Source organism: Mastomys coucha, chromosome X, assembly GCF_008632895.1.
Source record: "Mastomys coucha isolate ucsf_1 chromosome X, UCSF_Mcou_1, whole genome shotgun sequence".
Lineage (NCBI taxonomy): Eukaryota > Metazoa > Chordata > Mammalia > Rodentia > Muridae > Mastomys > Mastomys coucha.
In genome coordinates, this window is record NC_045030.1 from 108324746 (window position 1) to 108333805 (window position 9060).

Sequence of the window (9060 nt, forward strand, 5' to 3'; positions counted from 1 at the left end):
TTAAGAATATGATATTTAAAATTTTGTTTGATTTTATATAAAGTTTATCAGGCCCTCATGTATTCTTACATGAGTATTTCAGTAAACCACAAGAAGCCAAGTTCTACACATGTATTTTTTATTCCATAATGATACATAATTTTATGTATTTTTATGTCTTTATTATTCTAAGCAATACATTATAAACATTACATTTTAACTTTAAGAAACAAATGAAACACTATCTCTTTCCCCAAAATTCTTTCTTGAGATTTTTCTTTATGAAGATTCTTTGTCTAAACTCTTCTAATATGAACTGCAGATATGTCTCAGTGGTTAAGACCACTGGGTGCTCTTCCAGAGACCCCAGGTTAAATTTCCTCATAGTTATCTGTAACTCCAATTCCATGCGATTTGATTTCTGGCTTCTGAATGTACATGGTGCAGAGTTATGCAGGCAGGCAGACAGAACACACACACACACACACACACACACACACACACACTCTATAAAATAAACAAGTCTTCAAGTTCCTCCATTTTTCTGTGTCAATTTGTTTATCCCACTTTTTTACTACACACATAATTATTATACCCTTAGTGATAAGATCCTGAAAGGCAGTATCAAAAAAGATATTTGTTGAATTAATGGATGAGTGCACATATTCATATGCATTGTGTTATTCAGGAAAAATGTTATAAAATATAACACATTTATTTGGATACCATCTGCTTATATTTCAAGACTTACCTTAATATGAAAACTGAGAGTGCATCCTGAAATTTTTGACTGGCTAGAAGAAATTCTTCTAACTTACTTTTCTGCTCCAGTACTTTGTTGGAATTGGGCATGATTCACCCTGGTCATAAATTGTAGAGATTTACTGAAAGGACTTTGACTCTTAAGACTCATTATCCAGAAGAGTTGTCCATTATTCTGCAGGCAGCGTCCTACTTCATTTTCCTCACCAAATAAACCATTGGTGACCTTTGATCATTTCCTATGCTAGCTTTAACCTGTGGGGCCACAACCTTAACCAGCATTTGCTGCCTTTATTCTCAGTACAGATACTTATCTGGTTCTAATTATTTTGAACACAAAGGTTCTGAAAAGTGTTTCCAATTAATATAAAGGTTTCCCTGGATTTAAGAAAACTTAAAAAAGTATCATGCACGTGTTTTTACACTTCCCTGCTTTATGGTAAAGATACAAGTATTATTTCTAATCTCAGAAACTCTCTTGTATATAGAGTTGAGGTGTTTACCATGGACCATGAAATATCTTTTTGTTTCCTTCCAAACCCACATGAAATCAAATGAGATTATGATACTAGTTATAACCGATAATAATCAGTGAATGTAAACTAACCTTCAAGCCAAAGTCCTTAAGAATCATTGTCTGATTCTATCGAAATTTCTTCTGTTGTGGTTAGAGAATGTTTTAGTAGTATGGTACAATCTCTGTTAGCCTAAGTCCTTGAATATGGTAGAAGACTGTTGCTGAAAAGGGTGGCCATACAATCTGAAATACACACAAATTTTGCCATTTTATTTTGAGTCATTGAGATCTCAAAGGTTGATTTGCAATAAAACACATCTGAGCTTATTCCTTCATATAATGTCATTTTATATCCCCCACTGAGGGCAGCTAGTTACATGTTAGGAAGAGAGGTATTCTGGAGATACTCAGAGATTGATTAATGTTAATATTTGCAATGGATTACTTTCAAGCAGACTCTAAATTGCAAACTCGCTTCAGTCCAATATTTTCAGAACAGTGATGAATGAATAAAAAAAAGTTAAATATTTAACCTCTCATCCAGATTTATTTTTACTCTAACTTTCCCCTGAGGACAATAGGAGTATTTTCCAGAGTGAATAGCAGAAGTCATGGTATTTCTGATTAGTGTAGTATCTCTTATTAGTGTATATTGCTGTTTTGATAGAAACCCCAAATTTCACAAACACAGAGGCTATACAAAATAGAGCTGTCAAGTGTTAAATAGGGTTTTGGAAAAACAAATGCCTGACTAGAAGTTCCCTTGCAAAAGTTTAAGTAATTAAAATGTTTGGCCCTCTTCCAGCTTCCTTTTCTATTCATTCATTAACTTGACAAATATTGACTGCCTGCCTCTTATGTGCCAGCACCCATTATAGGTGGTGACAATGAAGAAAAAAATGCGACATAAGTTTTGAAGTTGAGGAACTGCAGTTCATTTGGAAATACAAATAACCAGATAAATATAAACAATAAATCTTAAAATATACTGGTTTCATGGAACAGTGGGAGGCCCAAGGGGACACAATCTCAGCAGAACTTTTTGCATTGATAAACTCATCTGTTATTGAACAGCATTTCATATAATTATCTACCTTGAACATCTTCTAAATATCTTTATCTTGATTTTTTCATAGTAGAATATGTCACCCCATCCTCTCTCCAATGAAATCCTACTAATTAATTCAGTTTGCTGGTCTCAGGAAAGTATTGGAAAGAAATCTATCTGGATAAATTATCTTATCCTTAGGTGTGAATGAAGTATAAATACTAGTATTTAGTTGTATGATTTATATTTCTAAGACTTACCATATTTGCTCAGATTCCTAAAATGGTTAAATTTGTAGGTAATAATGCAAAGTAAAAAAAAAAAAGTTCAAGTAATTATACTTTGGCAAGTGAAGAATGGTCTGGTAATGATGGGAGTAGAAAATGATAACTTCCAACTGGCCAGTTAAGTAGATAGCCATCTGATTTTCATATGGCTAATGTGAATTTCTGTCAACTTGGCATTTATGACAATAAATATTTCAAGTGTCATTGTGGATAATAAATATTGACTACAACTTCTAGCCAGTATTGTATTGACAGATAGGAAACTGTCTAGTAGGTTTCTATTATTCTGGGAAGTAAAGAACATCTCAACATCTCCCCTTTTCATTAACATGAATTGCTTTAAATAGCATAGAAATTTGTTACTAGTCATTTGTTCAAAAAAGGTAGGAAATATGTAAATATTATGTTAATTAAACTAACAAAATCTTTGCAAATTAAGTATGGAAATCAATGACTATTGCAAATTGCAGATTATTTTCAGAGTCTTCAAAGACCACCACCCACTTCCAAAGAGCTGTTGTCTACAAAACTGGAAGTCCAGTTCCTTAACTATAATTCAGAGCTCCGTAGTCTGGCTCATGTGCAGCTATTCATTTCCCACCACTGCCCATTGCAGAAAGCTCATTACTTGCCTCGGTTACTTTAAACTGTTTGCCTTCTAAAAACATTTTCTTTGCTGTACCTGGGATTCAATTTTCAAAACTCTAAAGTTACAAAATTGTTGACCTTAGTGAAAGATTGTTCTATCATGAGGTATGAGCGATTAGATTCTAGTTTTTCCATTAACTTAATGAAGGTGCTCAGGCTGACATTTTCCCTCTTTAAGATCATTTTCTGTATCTATAAAATTAAGGAAATGGATCTAGCTAGCTAATCTGCCAGGTTCCTTACTGTCACAATGGGTACTAATTCTATTATTCTCAACTCACTTCATTTTCCCTCTACTGAATCTTCATTCTCACCATTTGTTTTCTTTTATGCATTTGAGAACTTTTTTATTATTTTTTTCCAAGAAATTGGAGAAGCCCTAGTGTATTTCTATGAATAGAGGCCTTATTGTTTCCAATAAAGCAATATTTCCTCATCTCATTCTCTGACAACAGTTTTTAGAAGGTTGCCAACCTTGGGCCAGGATCCTATGAACCCTTCATCAAATTACTTCACTGAGTAAACAGAGCTCAAGCTACTATGAACAGAAATATGAAGAAATGATAAGCACAAATTTAAACTTCTAATGAAATTTTTACCACTAATTATACGATTTGTAAGTGAACATTGCTTTATTTCTTGTAACCTTAGAAAACAACTCTGTGGTCTAACTACTCCAGAAATGCAGCAACTAGTAATGAAGTTCAAACGCCAAACTCAAATTAAATTCAGTATCACAAAATACATTTCATTCTGAATAGGTGGTTGTTGAATTAACAGGGGTTCTATAGATTTAAGTTTTCAGTCTATATTAGTCCTTGTTTATGCAGCAGAGACTATCCCATATAGCAGGGACTCAGTAAATATTTGTTGACTTTCTGGAAGGGATATAGCTGTATTCACAGTTACTTATTCGTTGGAACTTTACTGGAAAAGAACAGTAGAGAAAGCTTTAACTTCATTCCACTCAAACCTCTTGCTTTCTAAATGATAGAGTTACTGAAACTTGACCGTTTGGACTTATAACCTTTGCATCTGAGACAGGCCTTCAAGGCCTCATTATTCCCAAAGTCACAACTATTATAAAGGTTCAAGAAAGCTGGTTTTCTTTTTGTCACAGCCAGCTGTTGCCAAACCACAGCATTTTGTTTCTTCCTGGTATCTTGGGGATAGACAATAGCTGCCCAGTTGGACTTAAGACACATTCAATAGGGAATTCCTATCTGGGAAAGTTCAGAGACCTGAGAGGAGAACCTACTACTGTCATTTCTTTAACTCAGTGCACTGAGAACTTTAATCTAAAACTCATCCTTATACCCATAGATAAGTATAATTCCCACCCTCATCAGAGCTCTTTTTCCAACAAATGAAGATGTTAAAGAGGTATACAATTAGTCAAAGTGCAAAGAATAAGTGATCATTGATTGCCCAATCACAGTTGGTTCAATCTTCAATACTACCTGTATACCTCATGTTCAGGGAATGTCTCAAAGAAGAGGGTATAAGGACCATAAAAGTTAGATGTCTAGGATGTCTACAGGAAGACGGTATCTTCTGGACATGACACAAAAACTATCAGCCATGAAATCTCAATAATATGATTTCCTAAATAACATATGCATAATAACACTAGTTGGCACATGAATGTAGTCAATGGGAATTTCATAGGGCCTCAACCCCAGATGAAGAGTTTTAAGTGATCAATGGTTGCTATAAGAGGAAGAATCAGTTTTCTCTGAGGACAAACCCCCAATTAGATTATCCAGTCCCAAGGGGCCAACCTTTAGCACACATGTATATGTGCAACATGAAATGGTAAGTGAATTTAGTAGGTTATATGCATGATAAAAGAGGCCATGGATTTGAAAGGGGGCACAGAGCAGATGTAAAGGGAAGGAAAGGGTTGAAACAATGTAAGTGCAGTATTGATGTATAAAATTCTCAAAATATTAAAATATAAATTAAAAGTATAATTGATGATAAAAGTATAAAGCCCTAGGCAAATCCTCATGGCTTGAGAGTGGCAATTCTAATTATTTAGAAGATTTTTGAAAGATATAGTGTTTAGAACTGACACAATATTTGTGGCTAGCTAGATCTAGGTATGTGATGTTTTTATTTGTGAATTCATTGTAATAAAGCAAATTTTTATTTTAAAAATCATCCTTAAAATCTGCACTCAAAATGCCTAACTTGAACTACCCTAATACTGCAGATTTGTCAGTCACAGCCCCAGTACTAGGAAAACCTTAATAGGTTGCAAAATGTCAAATTAATACAAAAGCGCTCATTGACAGCTATCACCTACAATGTAATGTTTAATAACCTCAAATATTATGAAAAATTTAAGATTTTGTTTTCAAATTAAAAATGATGGCAAGAAAAAATAGGAGAAGACAACATTGATGGATTGTTTATTTCATTCTGAGTACTTCATAATTTTTATTGATCTTATTTTCCAAACAACTCTGTGAAGTAAGTGTGATTATCTATACTTTAAAGATGAACAAATTACAGTCACAGCTGTGAAGTCACTGAATGTAGAAGCCTGAGGACTGTCCTGAATCTGGCCTTTTCATTCTCTATCTGGAACTCCTTTGTGCCCAATATGCATTATTGATTTGATGCTTTTTCAAAAAAAAATCTATGTTATTTCAAAAGAAACATATTTGGAGGTGTAAAATGGCTCAGTGGGTAAAACTGCTTGCTGGTAAACCTGACAACCTGAGTTCAATCCCCAGATTTCATGATTCCATAGTGGAAGGACAGAACCAAGCTGTCCTCTAACTTTCCCATCCATGTCATGGCACAAACATGCATATATACTCACATAAACATGCACAGAGAGAGAAAAAATCAAAATGAAACCTGATCTTTTTCTTAAAAGGCTTAAATTTATTAAATTTATTTTGAGAGCTGCTGTCTCACTTTGGCTTAGCCTAGATACATGGCATCCTCAATTTCAGATGGCCGGAAGCATGAAATCAAAAGTTGTAAAGTGACATAGGAATTCATAATGGCAACTCAACAGGTTTGATTTATCCTAGAAACGCTATTACTTGTTTATCTCTCTATGTTCGTGCAACAAGTTCCATTATGAGTCACCCCAAAGCATCAAGATAACTCTATTAGCAATGTGGCCCAGGATGTTTTTTGGTCCCTAAGGTTACCCTGTCACAAGTTACAAACACAGACAGTAGCAGAATTTAATCAAATCAATTTTGTTTTCCACTCACATCCTCTATTATTTCTTATTTCTGTCCAAATGCCAGTATATTTGCCAGTTAACTTGAGGGTCAATTTCCAGATTTCATAGACAATAACAACACTAGCATGCATCCCCCTTTGGCCCAAGATTTGAGGAAGGTGTGACTTTGAACTTTAACATCTACTATATTTCATCTCTCCCTTTCAGGCAGCCTTAATGTTTGGCCCTTTAGTTTACTCTGGTCTCTCATCTATTCTGGCATTCTGTATTTTTTTATATAAACTTGGGACAAAGGATATTATTTGTGCTTAAGGTTCACATGTATCTTATCATGAGCTATTTTGATTCTGTCTTTGTTATCCTCTTACTGTTTGAGAAGATATGAGTTCTATTCTATCCCTGACAGAATGGTGATGACAGCTAATTAAGCCTTGAGTGCTCTGGATGAGGTGACTTTCCTGGGTTTGACAGATCAATCCTGTCAGAACTTGCTGCTATCAACCCTTGAGTTCATAACCTCTGCAGTTTGGATATCACTTCAGGTAGAGAAAGTAAGCTACGTTTATATTGATGGGAAAGAAGGATTTAGAGAAGTAGGAGGCAGAATCTACAGTCAATATTGAACCCAGTTTTCTCTCAGTCATGTATCTAGAAATTGTAAACTCCATCGATAGATCATTTAGTTTTTCCACAAGCAGCAGAGAGAAGATATCAAAAAAGATACAAGACAGGCTGGTAAGATGGCTGAGGGTGGGTAAAGGCACTTGCATGTGCAATTCCAACCTTCCGAGTTAGATCCTTGGAACTCATGTAAAGAAAGATAGAAGGAGCTGGTTTCACAAAGATGTTCTATGGTTTCAATGTACACACTAAGGAATTCACACTCACACAGACACTTCCCCCTCCACGATGATGATGATGGGAAGGATGATGACAACAATGATGAAGATGATGAAGATGAAGATGATGAAGATGATGATGATAGTCATAATATTTCTAAAGCTACAATAAATGGGGATAGAGAGGAGGCTAAGTGGGGTAAAGAGCCTGGCTGTTCTTCCAAAGGACCTGGTTTCATTTTCTGTCACCCACATGGTGACCCAAAATCATATGTTTATCCAGATTCAGGACATTGAACCACCTCTTCTGACCTCCAAGGGCACCAAGCATTAGTAATTGAAATAATTGAGAACAAAATTTTCTTACAGTCAAATGAAAATTACAGTACATGTTACCAAAACTTTGAGATGCCAAAAAGCAGTGACAATTGGAAAATTTATAGTTATTAATGTTAATATCTACAAAGCATAAAGATTTCAAATTAGCAGAAAAATGAATGTCAAGTTCTTGAATAAACAATTGAACCACCAAAGCAGCAAGAGGTAATAAAGATAGTGAAATTTAATGAAATGAAAGCAAAAGAACAGTTCATAGAACCAACTAAGCAAAGCAAAGAAAACAAAAACTAATAAAAGAAGAGGAAAGTAACATTATAATAGATACCAATGAAGTTAAGAGCTTCATTAGAGAATACATTAAAAGTACATCTCCCAATAAATTAGAAAATACTATAGAAATGGATACATTCCTAGAAGTTTAACTTGGAAAATATTAATCAATAAACTAGAGAAAACTTAAATAAATTCATTAAAAGTAATGAAACTGAAGGAGAGATGGAATATCTTAAGAAAGAAAAGCCTGGCTCTAACATGCCCAGGATCATAGGATCAGAGGTGAGGAGGACATATCTGTCCCAACACCAGGAGTAACTGGGACCTGTGGGACCCTGGAACACAGGAACTCTACCAGTCCAGTGGCACTGATTCCTTCTGCTCTATCTGGGCCAGTGCCCTGAGCAATCATTGGGAAAAAATTCTGCAGCCAGTCCCACAATACCCAGAGGAAGCTCTACTCCCAGTTGCTCTAATGGGGCCAAGATCCCAGGATCACAGGATCTCAGAATCACAGGATCACAGAGACAGCTTGACTCTGAGGATTTCAAACACAAACAGGATCACAAGAAGGACAGGCTCCAGTCAGATACAGCCAGGGCACATAGCACTAGAGATAACCAGATGGGGGGGGAGGGGAGTGTAAGAACATAAACAACAGAAACCAAGGTTACTTGGCATCATCAGAACCCAATTCTCCCACCATAGCAAGTCCTGGGCAAACAATAACACCAAAAAAGCAAGATTCAGATATAAAATCACTTCTCATGATGATGACTTTAAGAAGGACTTTAAGAAGGCCAAAAGTAACTCCCTCAAAGAAATACAGGAGAACACAAGTAACAGCTAGAAGCCCTTAAAGTGGAAACACAAAAATCCCTTAAAGAATTACAGGAAAACACAATCAAACACGCGAAGAAAATGGACAAAACCATACAGGATCTAAAAACGGAAATAGAAACAATAAAGAATTCAGAAAGAGAGATAAGCCTGCAGATAGAAAACCTAGGAAAGAAATCAGGAGTTGTAGATGCAAGCATCTCCAACAGAATACAAGAGATAGAAGAGAGAATTTGAGGGATACAAGATACGATAGAAAACATTGACACAACAGTCAAAGGAAATGCAAAAAGCAAAAAGCTCCTAACCCAAAACATCCA